We start from the raw sequence: 16,201 nt of genomic DNA, 5'->3' as shown, positions 1-16,201 counted from the left end.
CCCAATGGAATTCATTCTCCACACTGCAACCTGGGCAACCTTTTCAAATGCAAAGTAATCACATGACCAAGACCCCCTCTCTTGCTTGCCTTACTTAAGGTTTTGTTTTATTTTGCTTTGTTTTTACCTTGAAAATTTTTTATATTTAGAATATCCAGCCAGATTCAGTTTAAATAATCCCAGTTTTGTTAGCAACATCCAAGGCATCATAGTTGGGAGCCAGTTGAACGTATGTCTTCTTCTCTCCAACAGGCCTCATCAGGGTGTTGACCTTGACCACATCAATATCACAGAGCTTCTTCATAACCTGTTTGATCTGGTATTGTTGGTCTTGACATCCACAATGAACACAAATGTGTTGGTGTCTTCTATCTTCTTCATGGCTGACTCAGTTGTAGGGGAAACTTGATGATGACATAGCGGTCAAGCTTGCTTCTTCTGAGGACACTCTTCTGAGGCTATTTAGTTTGCTTTTGGTGCTGCAGTATTTACAGCCATCAGAAAGCTGGGGTCATGAAGGTCTTTTTTGTGGCTGAGGATGCCTTTCAGCACCATTTCCTTTGCCTTTAAAGCCTTTGCTTTGGCTTCAGCTTTGTGAGAGGCAGAGAATTCCTTCTTCACTTCATCATCCACTTCATGAAAAGGCACCTTGTATAAGACTTTAAATGGCACTTCATGGTTGTTAGAATATAGTCCAAACTCCATAACATGCCATACATGTGTCAAGACCAGCTATAGGCTCTTTACTCCTCCCGTTTGACAGACAGCTGTTTTTCCCTGTCCAGTGCCAGCCTCAACCCTGAGACATGAAGGTAAGTGAACAGATTTGGTCATTTTGGGTGCCTGGTTACCAGTACTGCTTTTTATTCTGTCAAAGTGGATGTTGTCACCATCAGTGATCCCTACATCGACCTGAACTACATGGTCTACATGCTCTAGTATGATTCTACACATGGCAAATTCAAAGGCACTATCATGGCTGAGAATGGAAAGCTTGTCATCAATGGGAAGTCCTTCTCCATCTTCCAGGAGCGAGATCCTGCCAACATCAAACAGGGTGATGCTGGTGCTGAATATGCTGTGGAGCCCACTGGTGTCTTTACCACCATGGAGAAGGCTGGGGCTCACTTGAAGGGTGGAGCCAAGAGAGTCATCATCCCTGCCCCTTCTGCAGATGCCCCCATGTTTGTGATGGGTGTGAACCATGACAAATTTGACAACTCCACAAAGGTTGTCAGCAATGCCTCCTATACCACCAACTGCTTGGTTCTCTGGCCAAAGTCATCCATGACAAATTTGGCATTGTGGAGGGACTCATGACCACAGTCCACACAATCATTGCCACCCAGAAAACCCTGGATGGCCCCCCTGGAAAGCTGTGGTGTGTTGGCAAAGGGGCTGCCCAGAACATTTTCCCTGCTTCCACTGGTGCTGCCAAGGCTGTGGGCAAGGTCATCCCCAAGCTGAATGGGAAGCTCACTGGTATGGCCTTCTATGTCCCCACCCCCAATGTGTCAGTTGTGGATCTGACCTGCCACCTGGAGAAAGTTGCTAAATATGATGACATCAAGAAGGTAGTGATGCAGGCTGCAGAGGGCCCACTCAAGGGCATCCTGGGCTACTCTGAGGACCAAGTTGTCCCCTGCAAATTGAATGGTGAAACCCAGTCATCCATCTTTGATGTCAGGGCTGGCATTGCCCTCAATGACCACTTTGTCAAGCTCATTTTCTGGTATGACAATTAATTTGGTTATAGCAACAGGATGGTGGACCTTATGGTCTACATGGCCTCCAAGGAGTAAGAGCCCACCAGACCACCAGCCCCAGCAACAGGAAGAGAGGCCCTCAGTTGCTGGCAGAGTCCTTGCCCCAAATAGGTCCTCCAACATACTGAGAATCTCCTGACCTTCAGTTTCTATCCTAGACCCTCTGAAGAGGGGAGGGGCTTAGGGAGCCCTACCTTGTCATGCATCATCAATAAAGACCACTGTACGTAGCCAAAAAATAAAAAATAAAAGACTAGCTATGATTTGTGACCTGAGTACGTTTCTGGCCTCATCTCCTACTTCTTCTCTTTACCTGCACTCATCATGCTTTCTTACAAGTGTGTCCTCCCTATCTGGAAAGCCTCCCAGTCCCCCTCTGCAAGCCTAACTTCTCTTTATCCTTTAAAGCCTCATCTCAGGAGGTAACAACTCGTTGATTGAGTCTCAAAGGAGACATAATTTTTGAAACTCAATTTTCTTATTTTGGAGGGGCATTTCTTTAAATTTTAAATTTCTTTTTTTTAAAAAAATGCAGTAGGAACACTTAACATGATATCTACCCTGTTAACAAAGTTTTAAGTGCACAACACAATGTTATTTATGTCTTACAACAGACCCCTGGAACTGATTAACCTTGTATAACTGAAACTTTATACCCATTGAACAACAGCTCCTCCCATTCCTGTCAGCCATCCTGCTCTGTTTCTGTGAGTTTGACTATTTTAGATACCTGATATAAGTACAATTATGAAGTATTTGTACTTCTGGGTCTCGCTGATTTCACTTATAAGGTCCTCCATGTTCATCCATGTTGTCATATACGTCAGGATTTCCTTCTTTTTAAAGGCTGAATAGTATTCCACTGTATATATCATATTTTCTGGTGTATATATCATATTTTATTTCAATTCTATGTGCACTTTATATAATGCATTTGGTATCTAGACTCAGGATGATATTAAAAGAGTGAGAAATCAAAACAGATGCCTTACCAGTGTATACTGACTATATATCATTCCATTACTAGAGCATAAAATACCTTAATATTTAAATAGTTTTTCTCATTTCCTGTCTCCTCTTCCCCTGTTTGGCTCTACTCATCAGCAAAACCATAGATGAATGAGCTGAGGCAGAATCAGCAAGTGAAACTTTCACTGTGCAATAATAAATACAGAGTAGGGCAAAAGTAGGTTTACAGTTGTTCATATGGAAAAATAAGACAATAATTAATAAATAATAACACAAGAATAAACTCTGACTTAATAACAATAAGCCTACTTTTGCCCCACCCTGGAGTAAATAGAAATCTGAGGGATAAACTCTTTCCATCCTCACACATCACTGCTAACAGGTCTTATCAAACCACATCCACTTTACTGTCTGCACCATCCATCCTGGCGGACAGTGCCCTACATACAATACTAGGCCCTAGTTTAGTAATCATTTTTTTTCTAGAAAGATGACTGACAGGAAGAATTTCCCAGGGTTACATATAAATAAATCAAAACATAAGATCAATGTGTTATACAGTGATGAAAAGGAGATTTATTGTATTGAAATATAAATCTAAAATTTGGGAAGTGATTCCCTTTCTCTCCCTTTTGTTATAGTTAGTTTCTATATATGTCCATCATTCTTGAAGATGGACATATTCATATAATTTTTAAAGGGTTTATGCCACATTTATCTCTGTATTCCTGGTCTTTGAGGTTGTACTAGCCACATAAAAGTTACTTAATAAATGTTTATAGAATTAATAAATGAATGAAACGATTGATGGACCATTTTTTAGTGGACATGAGCAATTATTTGGCGGAAGAAACCAGAAGATAAGGGGGTTGTTATACTGTAATGGGGTCCAGAACTTGGTGTGCTCCTAAATATAGGACAGTAGGCCTGGCTGGGGGAAGGGACACATGGAGCAGGGCCACTGAGAGTTATTTTGCAGACCAGCTTCATACCTATATGCAAAAATGGTTATTTTCTATATCAATAAAAACAGACTAGTCTCCCAGCCCAAATGGAGCCAGAAGGTATGCATAACTTTGACTCATGATATAACTGGGAGGCAGCTCCCCCTGGTTACAGCACCTGCATGAGAGGTTAGAGGTGGTTCACTGCACATCGTAGGCCATGCCTGCCTGGATTTACTATGGCAGCCCAGTAAGGCTGAAAATTGGTGGGGGGGTATGCTGGCAGAGGTAGCTGATTGTGGGAGGAGTTGGAAATGGAGTTATGGAGGAGGTTCCAGGCTGAGATATAAACAAAAAGTGGGGTGCCACAAGAGACAGAGACAATGAGGGACACTTGCGAAACCTTGTGGGGAAGGAAAGGGGTGAAAGCCTCTTGCTTGTGGTCATGAGAAGGCGCCACATGGTTTTGGATTAAGAACTAGACATCACGGCAGTCACACAGCTGATGGTGCTGAGGACTGCAGGAGACCTGCCAGCTGATTACAGATTACTGGGAGGAACTAGAAGCCTAACCAAGCTAGGGACTTCTATTTCTCTTTCCTGAAATATGGTACCACCACTGACTGGCCTGACTGGGCAAAGGGGGGAAGGAAGGACTGTGTGTGTTTGTGGGTGTTTTAAGGGACTTTGGAATTTCATTTTTTAAAACTTTTTTAAAAAAAGATTTTATTTATTAATTGTAAAGAGAGGGGAAAGGAGAGACAAAGAGAGGGAAAGAAACATCAGTGTGTGGTTGCCTTTCGTGTGCCCCCACCTGGGGATTTGGCCCACACCTCAAGTATGTGCCCTGACTGGGGATTGAACCAGTGACCCTTTGGTTCATAGGCTGGCGCTCAATCCATTGAGCCACACTAGCCAGGGTGGGCTTGGGGATTTTAATGGTGACATTCTGCCATTACTCTAAACCTGTATAAGTTTTGAATAAATAGTTCCTTTCCTTTTTACCAAACTCTGGCACTGAAAGCCCCAATTCCTAAGGGAAGTGGGCAAAGAACCATAGTACGAAAAGACCCTGGGGAGGGGGCTTGTTTCAGTAACAGTATCTTGGCTCCCCATGGACCAACACTGTAACAATACTCCTACAAAGAAAACTATAGCAGTTGGAAGGAGCAATTTAAAGGTGAGCTAAAATTCTTAGTATTGTTATCTCAAGTGTGACAATAAGGAATTCATTCTTTTGTATTATGAAAACTCACTTGTGTGATACCTAGCATATAATCCTAAACCATTTGCATGCTGTTCAAAGAATTGTTCTGCATATAGATTGGTTTGCCTGTCCATATGTTTAAAAATTCTATTTAAAGGAACAGCTGAATTAGTCAACGAGATTGAAACTTGTTTTCAACATCCAGTTTCAGTGAAAGGGGAAGCAGCCCATATTCATTTGTATCTTTAGGGAGAGAAGATAGGGGATATTTGATGCATGTCTTGCAAAGAAGAAACTGAATATTAACATTTTTCCTGTTTATCATTGTTTCTCCCTTTCTTGCTGTCTGTATTTCAAATGCTGTGGCTATTTCTTGCTGATTGTCAGGCTCCAGTTCATCAAAATTACTGCATTAGTACCTCTCCTGAGGGTTTCACTAGTATCTTTCACTAGCAGGCACATAGCAAGGCGAATGTACTTCTAAATTACATTTGTGCTTACTTCCAAATTATAATAGCTGAATTATCTGACTGTACTGTCTCTCTTAAATAAATAACCCCAAAATCTCTTCAGGAGGAAAGCCCAAATCAGAGCTTCTAAAAATTTTCCAAAGTTAAAATAAAGGATTTTTCCCCTTCATGCTTTGTTTTAAGCAGGGTAAAAATCTTTAATTGAAAATATTGGAAAAATATTAGATATACTCAGCTATGAAGTAAAAACAATTTTATAGTTCTCCATTGCTATCTTTTCACATGCAGTGGAAGTCTCTCCTCATTGATCAGCTTCCATTTATTGTATGGTGTTCTGGGAGAAGCAAAGCAATCTCAAGCCCCACACGGGTCAAAGAAACTCTGAACTTGTGGATTAAACTTACAAAAATGCTGCATTGTTGAAGACTGTTTATCTTTCTTGGCTTCTGGTAAATCTTAATTTGCAAATTAAAACAGAACCTGTAAGGACTTTCTGATATCAGCTTGAATTCATAATAGGATACAATCTCCAGCTTCCTTTATCTGACATTCTAACTCATTGTTGTACTGCTCAAAGCTGCCAGAACTTGTTTTTCAATGGACCACATGCAACTCCTTTGTAGGTGTCAACCAAACCCGTAATCCTCTTTAAATTCGTTAAATAAGTCAGTGTGAGAAGTAGTGTCATGGGAAGGAGTATCATGGACTTGGAACTAAACAGATTTAGGGTGAATTAGTTAGGTTCCCCTCCTTTCTCATCCAGAGGGGAAGGTGCATTCTCTTAAAGTTCTCTCCTCTGCCATGACTGGTAGAGAGTCAAAAGCAAAATGTCTTTGATTTTCTCAATCTAGATTTCTTTAGGCAACTTAGCTCAGTCTTGGCTCATGGGCCTGTTCATCTGCATTGTTAGAGGCAAAGAAAGATTTTTAGTGTGTGAATTTTCCTCCAGAATCAGATTGAGAAAGATAGGAAAAATAGAATAGAACTTGCATTTACATAAGGACAGAAGAGGAAAGAAGTATAAATGGTGGAGAAAGACATATTTGTGCAAATGTGCCCTTCTTACTTTCAACATTTTGTCTACACACATATCTGGGTCATACTCATTGGCTTATATTGAATAAAGAAGATCCACATGGGTTACCGTGTTAGAAAGAGAGCAAATCCATGTTAATTGGAGCAATATTTACTTGGAATAAGTACAAGAGAAGATCCTGGCTTCTTGAGATATAGAATTTTATACTCCAGAGTCAGTAAACTATGGCTTGCCTGTTTTGATAGATAAAGTTTTCTCTTTTTTTTAAAGGATTTTATTATTTATTTTTAGGGAGAAGGGAAAGAAGGGAGAAATAGGGGGACAGAAACATTGATATGTGAGAGAAACATCAATTGGTTGCCTCTTGCATGCCCCCAACAAGGGACCTGGCCTGCAACCCAGCATGTGCCCTGACTGGGAATCAAACCAGTGACCCTTCGCTTCATAGGCTGGTACTCAATCCACTGAGCCACACAAGCCAGAGGTTTTTTAAATTTTTTTTTCTCTAAAAAATTTTAAAAAGACTGTATTGATTTATTTAACAATAATTTACTGAATTCCTTTCATGTTATGGGCCAGAGAAATAAAGATGAATGGGAAACTACCCCTACCCTCAAACAGTTTATGGAGTCTAGTGGGGGAGCTAAATAGAGAAATAGATAAATTACAGTGTACCATAATAAATTATAGAACAGATGGTGATGGGAACTGATTTAGTACCCCCTCTGGGCCTGGCTTGAGGTACAGAAGGCTAAAGAAAGCCTTTTCTTTATCTATTTGCAAAAAGTCCATGCTGACAATGTCAAAACATCTGTGGGTAAAGTTTTTGTAGATATCTTTTAGATTTAGTGGAATTGAAGAGAATATCAGTTCCTTTAAAAAGAAAATTTTTGACATGCATACTACATTGTATACTTATAATTGGATCTAAATTATTTGTCATATAGGCTTTAAAATAGGAATACAGAATAAAGAGAAGGAACCTTTTGAGAACCGACAATTTACAGACCTCAGGAGTATTGTCCTTATTCAAATTTAATTTCATTTTAGAAAGCTTGAAGACATCAGACTGTTATAGAAATAAAAGAGCCAAGTATTAATCTTTTGGGTTATCATCTTATTCAAGCTGTTGAACCTGTGAAGAGTTTGCAGGACTCTTATTTTAAAACTAAAGATGAAGCAAAAAAGTAAAAAAGAAAAAAGACAGCAAAATGGCAAATTGTCTTATAATTAATGCTAAAAATGATTGTAACTCATTACAACTGCTTATTTATTTTATTGCTTTAAGGCCTTTATGGAAGGAGGATGGGTAGAAATAATAAAATAAAATTTTATTTTTCTTCTGGTACTGTTTGCCTAAGTATGCTATTTGTCCATCGCTTTTATATTGGCTTACACAGGCAAAAATTAAATTTTAGCTTTATGGTCAGAGTGTGAAAACAGGGTTTGAGGCGTATCAAAAACTAATTTTGATGTGACAGAACAGTGTGCCACTAAACAAAGTTATTATGCTTCTTTCTCTTCTGTCTGCCCTATGTGGACCTAACACAAGTGAGGCGATGATTTAGTGCAGAATTCTTGATATTCCACAAGAAGCCCTACTGAGTAAGCCTGCTTTGGCTTCTCATAGGATTATAGAAAACAGATGAAGGATGACTCTCTTGAAAGGAGAACAGTCAGGGATGCAGAAACCAATCACAACCTCCTAATTCCCTTCAAGGCCTTGGGGCACTCTGTTGAAAATTTTAAGTAACAAATGATAATAAGGCCTTCAATTTTACACAAAATTTAGTATACAAGGAGAAAAAATATAAGTGGAAAAAACTCAATAATTATTTGGGAATTAAGTCCATTAATTGGGTCTATTTATATTCTATTAACATTATCTTTATGTTCATTATATTTAGATTTCCATTCTGTTTTACTTTTCTATAGGCCTTTGTAGATTAACATATCTCTCTTGGTTTATATTCAAAATATAGATTTGCCAACATTTTTATATTTTTCTTCTGCCTGAAAAATAGTCAAATGAGGAAGATATTATAACTTAGAGTAACCATAAAATTTACCATCCAAACCAGGGCACTTCTGAGAATGAAAGGAGGTGCTATTATTAATATAATAAAATAAGTATACTTGGCAATCAGTAGTAAAGAGGGTCTATGTCTTTGCAAAATGGAATATATGGTCATCCTGAATATAAGTCATTTAATTACTATTATTTGGTTGTCATGTGGATTTCATATAATTATCTGAAAAACATGTGAGGCCATAAACTTAAAAAGCTGCCTAGAATTTATATATGTTTATATCATGGAAATTAGAATAGGACCCAGAAGCAGTGATTCTGTCCCTTATGACTGAAACAAGATAGTAAGAAGGTACTCTGAGGCCCTCCAAAATTAAAAGATCTTTTTTTGAGGTCATTACTTCCTTTTCAGCTCTCTTGAGTTTATGTACCTATATTTCACATGGCTCAGAAAACTTCTATTTTATATTCCCACTATAATTTCCTGTGCTCAGGATTTTTTTCATATGTCACTTGGACTACAGCAAACACTTTCTAATTAACCTCCTTGATTTGAATCTTTGTATATGTGAAATCCTTTGTCTATATCAGACAGATTGGTTTATCTAAAATGTAAAGCTGACCATCATCATTCTCTTTATCAAAATCATTTAGTGGTTCCCATTCCCTACAGGATAGCACACAAGGCCTTTTATAAATTCATTTCTGTCTAGTTCTTCAGTATCACTCTGAAGCAATAATATATTGTTTCTATTTCTCCAAACATAGCATGTCATCTTTTCCTTTACTTTTACTAATTCTTGAACCTGTATCTTCTTTTAGAAAACAGGTCAAATGATTTTTAGAAGGAAGGATAGTGTGTGGATATCTCAATCCATCAATTTTTTAATCATTTTTTACATATATACAACAAAATTTACTTTTTGTGACTATTCTATGAGTTTTGAGAAATATACAGCCTTAGGTAACTGCTCCACTATATTCAAAACATACAAGAGTTTCATCATTGCCCCCTTTTCCCCTCAATCTCATGCTTGTCACCTTTGTAGTCAGACCCTATCCCTTGGCAACCACTGATCTGTTCTATATATTCTTATAGTTCTGCCTTTTCTAGAATAACATATAAATGGAATCATACATTATATGTGTATCACTCAGGACAATGAATTTGAGACTCAATCTAATTTGTGGCAGGTTTCATAAATTCATCCCTTTTTAATGTGGAGTAGTGTTCCATTTTTTGATGTACCACAGTGTGTTTAGCCATTCCCCTGGTGAGGGACTTTGGGTTATTTTCAATTGTGGATATCATAAAAAAAAGCTACTTATGAACATTACCTTATAGGTTTTATTGTGCACATAGGTTTTCATTCCACTTGGATATAAGGCCAAGAGTTAGATAGCTTTAATGTATAGTGAATGTATGTTTATAAAGAAACTGTCAAACTGTGTTCTAATGTGGTTGCACTGTTTTACATTCCCCATCAACAATGTATAAGGGTTTCAGTTCCTTCACATCTTCACCAAAATTTGGTATGATAAGTCTTTGAACATTAGTATGTAGAGATAGCTCATTGTTGTTGTAGCTTGAACTTTCATAATGACTAATTATGTCCAGCATCTTTTCACATGTTTTTATATATATTTTAGGTAAAGTGTCTTCTCAAATATTTTGCTCATTTCTTTGTTGGATTTTTGGTTTTATTATTGTTAAATTTTGAGAATTCTTTATATATTTTAATAAAGTCCATTTATCAGAAACACAATCTTTAAACATTTTCTTCCATTTTGTGGTTTGCTTTTGATTCTATTAAGAGTACTTTTGCAGAGGAAGTATTTTAACTTTTAATTAAGTTCAGTTTATATTTTTTCTTTTATGAATAATGCTTTTGCTATCATTTCTAAAAGTTTGTTTTTTTGTTTTTTGGTTTTTTTTTTTTTTTTTTTTTTTTTTTGCCTACCAAAGTTGTATTCATTTGCTAAGGCTGCCATGACAAAATATCACATACTAAGTGGCTTAAATAAAAATTGATTTTCTCTCAGCTCTGTAGGCTAGAAGTCCAAATGAAAATTTATTTCTTCTGAGGACTGTCTCCTTGGCTTGCAGATGGTGCTGCCTCACTGTGCCCTCACATGTTCTTTCTCTTGTAAGGACTCCAGTCATATTTGATTAGGGCACACTCAGATGACCTCATTTTATCTTAATTTCTTCTTTAAAGATGTTACCTCCAAATACAGTCACATTTTGAGGTGCTGAGGATTAGGGCTTCAACATGTTTTGAGGGGTGGCGGTGGATAATTTATCTCATAATACAAGGTCACAAACATTTTCTTCTATGCTTTCTGCTAAATATAAATGATTTGAATAGAGTGAATTGTAAAGTTATTTGGTAAGAACAGAGGCTATTTTGTTCAATGTTGTATTGTCAATTTTTTTGACATCTTAAATTACCAAATTTGTTGAATGAATGTGGATAATATTCATTATTCTATGCATGCTCCTTGAACCTCAGAGAATAACTGTAGCTGTCTTGCTGAAGGATCAGTAAGATACTTATCAATCCAAATCATTCCCTAAAAACTTACTAGTAACCATTCAAAATTGCCCAGATAATAATATCTACTAAAGACAAAAATGAAACTACTCTATGCTCAGCATATGTTCACCAAATGACCTATATAAAAATGTTCATGGTAATAGCACTCATAAAAAAGAAAACTGGATGCATCTAAAATATCTAAAATGACCATCAACAGTAAATTTAATACATTCTGACATATTGACACAATGGAATATTATATAACAATGATAATGAACATATTACTTATAAATGTAACTACATGAATATGTCATAATACAAAATATTGAACAAGAGATACTAAACAAAAATAATATATATTTTATTACTTTATTTATATAAACATCAAAAACAGGCAAAACTTAACAGAACTCGTGACAGCAGTTATCTTTAAGGAAGAGGAAATTAGGGAAAGATAGGAGGGGACCTTTGTGAAGTTAGTAATATTCTACTTATTTGTATACACAGGTAGGTTCACTCTGTAAAATGTTGTGACTTATAATTTGTACTTACTTAAAAAATTACTCCATGTGGACATGGTCTTATTTCTGCATGAACTACAGGAAATCTTAGGAATGTATTTTACTGAGATTTATTGAAAAATACAACATAAAATGTAGATGATTTTTCTATTTAACAATATTAGCTATTCATTCCCTTTCCCCTTCTAACTTTTCTTTACATGGTGTCATTATTAAAATTCTTTGGCTCTGTGGAGAAAAAAATCTGAGAAAGAAACAACACAAAAGGAAAACTTTTTTGCAAAAGTGTTGAGGAAACAGTAGAATCAGGAAAAGCTTTTATGGTCTTATACTTTGAGTTTCCATAGTATGCTTAAAAATGGCAATTTAGGTTCTTACACAAAGTTGAATTTGTCATACCAGCTGCCTTTTTTATTAGTAGTCAAAGCATTCAACTATGTGCTTGTTCACTGTTGGTCTATTTGTAACCTACACTTAAATTTTAATAATGCAGATGCATTTTTTTGAGAAGAGGTACTAAGCATTACGTATCTGAAATGTTAAAGAATGATGTTTAGAACTGCCACCTACCTAGAGGGGTGACACTTGCTTATTTATTTCATAGCACTCTTAGACACAAGTGGAATCAAAGACTTTGAAAAGCAGAGTTGTTGAATGTCAGAGATGCTGTGTGTGTTTACATGTGTGTGCACATGTACATGTGTGTTTTGAAAAATAAATACATTAGAATTAACGCTTGTTCTAAAAGTACTTCACTTTGATATATACATCTAGAGCTATTAAATTAAATTAAAATATTTTCTCAATTGGCTTTGTAAATTAACCCACATTTTTATAAGAAAGAAAAAAAATATAAAATATCAATCTCAACTACTAAGAAAATAATCTTTTAACCAATTTTTACCATTTTTTTCTTTTTTTTTTTTTACATTTTTACCAAAAAAAATTTATTTAAAAAATATCTTTGCTAATTTTTAAACAACAGAATCATCATTTTTAGGGTTTTAAAGACAACTTTTTTTTTCCTTTTTTTTATTTCAATCATTCTTCAAGTACAGTTTTCTCCCCCCTACTCCCGTTCCAGCCCCTCCACCCAACCCTCCCCCCCTTTTTCTTTTTAAAATATATTTTATTGATTATGCTATTACAGTTGTCCCATTACCCCCCTTTATTCCCTTCTGCCCTGCACCCCCTCCCACCTTCATCCCCCTCCCCCTTAGTTCATGTCCATGGGTCATACATATAAGTTCTTTGGCTTCTCCATTTCCTATACTATTCTTAACCTCCTGCTGTCTATTTTGTACTTACTATTTATACTTCTTATTCCCTGTACCTTCTCCCCCATTCTCCCCCTCCCCACTAAAAGCCCTGCATTAATCTCCATTTCTGTGATTCTGTTCCTGTTCTAGTTGTTTGCTTCATTTGTTTGTTTTTGTTTTTTTTTTTTTAGGTTCAGTTGTTAATAGTTGTGAGTTTGTTGTCATTTTACTGTTCATATGTTTTATCTTCTTTTTCTTAGATAAGTCCCTTTAAAATTTCATATACTAAGGGCTTGGTGATGATGAACTCCCTTAACGTTACCTTCTCCAGGAGGCACTTTATCTGCCCTTCCATTCTAAATGATAGCTTTGTTGGATACAGTCATCTTGGATGTAGGTCCTTGCCTTTCATGACTTGGAATACTTTCTTCCAACCCCTTCTAGCCTGCAAGATCTCTTTTGAGAAATCAGCTGACAGTCTTATGGGAACTCCTCTGTAGGTAACTGTCTCCTTTTCTCTTGCTGCTTTTAAGATTATCTCCTTATCTTAAATCTTGGGTAATGTAATTATGATGTGCTTTGGTGTGTGCTTTCTTAGGTCCCACTTCTTTGGGACTCTCTGAGCTTCCTGGAATTCCTGGAAATCTATTTCCTTTGTCAGATTAGGGAAGTTCTCTTTCACTATTTTTCCAAATAAGTTTTCAATTCCTTGCTCTTCCTCTTCTCCTTCTGGCACCCCTATGATTCATATGTTAGAATGTTTAAATTTGTCCCATAGGTTTCTAAGCCTCTTCTCATTTTTTGAATTCTTGTTTCTTCATTCTGTTCTGGTTGAATGTTCATTTCTTCCTTCTGGTCCAAACCATTGATTTGAGTCCTGGTTTCCTTCCCAGCATTGTTGGTTCCCTTTATTTCACTTTGCATAGCCTTTACTTTTTTCTCTATTTTGCAAGCATACTCAACCATTTCTGTGAGCATCTTGATTACTAGTGTTTTGAACTGTGCATCTGATAGGTTGGCTATCTCTTCATCACTTAGTTCTAGTTTTGGAGCTTTGATATGTTCTTTCATTTGAGTCACTTTTTTTTTCCTCTGGGTGAGCCTGTTACATAGTAATGGGTGGAGCCTTAGGTATTTACCAGAGCAGGGCAACCCATGCTGCTGGGTTGTGATGCTGTATGTGGGGGAGGGGTCCAAAAGGGAACAATGGTACTTTCTGGGCTTTCAGTCACTTCCTCTGCTACCCACAAGCAAATTGGGCCCTTCTGGTTCTGATTCCTGGGTGGGCGGGTTTGTATAGTTCTAAGACACTGTGGGTCTCTCCAACAAATTGTCCTGTGAGGCTGGGAGTTTCTTCCATTGCCAAACCTCCACAGGTTTTTTTTTTTTTTTCAGTTGGAGTTTTTGAGGCTTTATTTCCCTGCACTGGAACCCTGGGTTGCAGTCTGTCTCACTTCTCAGTTGTTCCTCCCAGTTTATATGCATGCAAATATGGGACCACTGGCTCCTCCAGCCACCACCTTGTCTGGTCCATGAGTCACTGCCTTGCCATGATTCCTCTCTGCCCTGGCTTCCCATCTCTGCCCATCCTATAAGTCTGGATAAATGCTTCTTCTTTAACTCCTTAGTTGTTGGACTTCCATATAGTTTGATTTTCTGGCAGTTCTGCTTGACTTTTGTTTTTACATTTGTTGTTGTCCTTGTTTTGGTTGTGCAAGGAGGCAAGGTTTCTACGTACACCTCCATCTTGTCTGGAAGTCTTCTTAACTTATTTAAGTGGAATGTTACATTGATATGTAGTCTCTGTGTATAGAGCAAAAATTGGTAGAATTCAGTCAAGTTAATGTATTTCGAATGAGTTAATAAGCTGCTGAATCATATAATTGCTTCTTGGTATACACAATGTGATTAACAAATCATATTTTATTTGAATGAACACAATCAACCTTTATTCATAAGATAGGGGATCTCTGCATTCTTAATATCCATTTGTCTTTGGGATGATCTAATCAATGGATTAACAATTTACTATTTCTGTGGCTGTCAGAGGAAAAAATCAAACATAGACTTGACATTCTGTGTATGTGACACCAATAAGTGAAAATGGAAAATTTCAATTTTTAATTTTGCTATCAAAATTCCTAATGACTACATTAAGCCCACAGATTCCTTTTAGATTTTTTTACAGTACTGTTTTATTAAAATACTTTCCTTAATGACAGAAAAGTGCAATGGTTATGTGAAACCTTGTGCCATTAATACTTATGAAATCTAGAATATATATATTCCCAGCATTCTAAAGTACTGGATGGAAGTCATCAAAGAGCAGACAGACAAACGAATGTTTGTTCTTGCAAAACTGCAATCAGAAGAGGGAGAATTACAGGTTTTTGGCTTTCTTTCCTAAAAATTCTTTCTAATGCCATGGTTATAGCAGGAAAAATTCACAAGACTATGATAGCAGAGAAGAATTCAACAATGGAAAAGCAGCTGTAAATAAAGTGGAAAATTTAGGAAGCAAGAGAATTGCTGAACTGTGTGTGTGTGTGTGTGTGTGTGTAGACATCAGGACACCTGCTGAGAAAATAGTGAGGGTACAGAGAGGAATCTGTGCTCAAAAAACAGCTGTGTTATGTACACTAGATTATCAATTTGCTGCTTTTCAAAAAATCTAGGTGTGTTCTTCAACTTGTTCCAGTGGGCAGAAAACTGAAATGTTTCTGTCCTGAGGTATCACAGGACAGAGCCTGATGCTGGTAGATAAATTTAGGGCAAAATCTCATAAGAAAAAGACCTACAGAGAAGGCGAGTCCCAATAATTGAATATAATATGTGCACAAATCCTTGGCCGACCCCCAAAATAAGCAGGTGCAGGTAAAACTCCCAAGAAGCCAGGGTAAAAACAGCAGCAGCAAGAAGCCATGGGGACTGACTAAATGTATCAGGTTTATAAGCCATGGAGGAGGCAGAGTTTACATTTTGAATCCTTGCAAGCTAACTTCCTATTAAAGCAATGTAAAATGTTCAGACTACAACACAATACTGAATTGTCATGTATTATCTGCAATGTCTAATTAAATGTATAGATGTACAAAGAAACAGAAAAGTGTACTTCATATTCAGAAGCCATGCAGTCAATAGAAAATACTTCAGAATATTAAATGCTTAATATTTAAGAATATTAACTGACAAGGCTTTAAAGGTACTATTATGAACATATTCAAAGAATTAAAAGAGAAATAGAATTGATGCGTGAACAGAGTAAGAATCCCAAAAGAGAAATAAAAACTATTTAAAAATGCAAATTCAAGAATGGAACTTGAATTAAGAACACACAATTTTGTAAATAAAAGTGCTAAAGAATCCACAAAATACAATAATGGAAATAAAAATTGCTAGACAGGCTTGGAAACAGGTAAAAGATAGCAAAAACAAAAATAGTGAACTTGATGATAGATCA

At 36.7% G+C, this 16,201-nt stretch overlaps 1 pseudogene; it reads left to right on the top strand.

The window, feature by feature from the left end:
- Nucleotides 1-906: 906 nt before the first annotated feature.
- Nucleotides 907-1,997, top strand: LOC114504796 (annotated as a pseudogene).
- Nucleotides 1,998-16,201: the final 14,204 nt, after the last annotated feature.

The sequence above is a fragment of the Phyllostomus discolor genome, chromosome X, assembly GCF_004126475.2.
Source record: "Phyllostomus discolor isolate MPI-MPIP mPhyDis1 chromosome X, mPhyDis1.pri.v3, whole genome shotgun sequence".
Taxonomy (NCBI): Eukaryota; Metazoa; Chordata; class Mammalia; order Chiroptera; family Phyllostomidae; genus Phyllostomus; species Phyllostomus discolor.
This window is presented reverse-complemented; position numbering and strand designations above follow the sequence as displayed.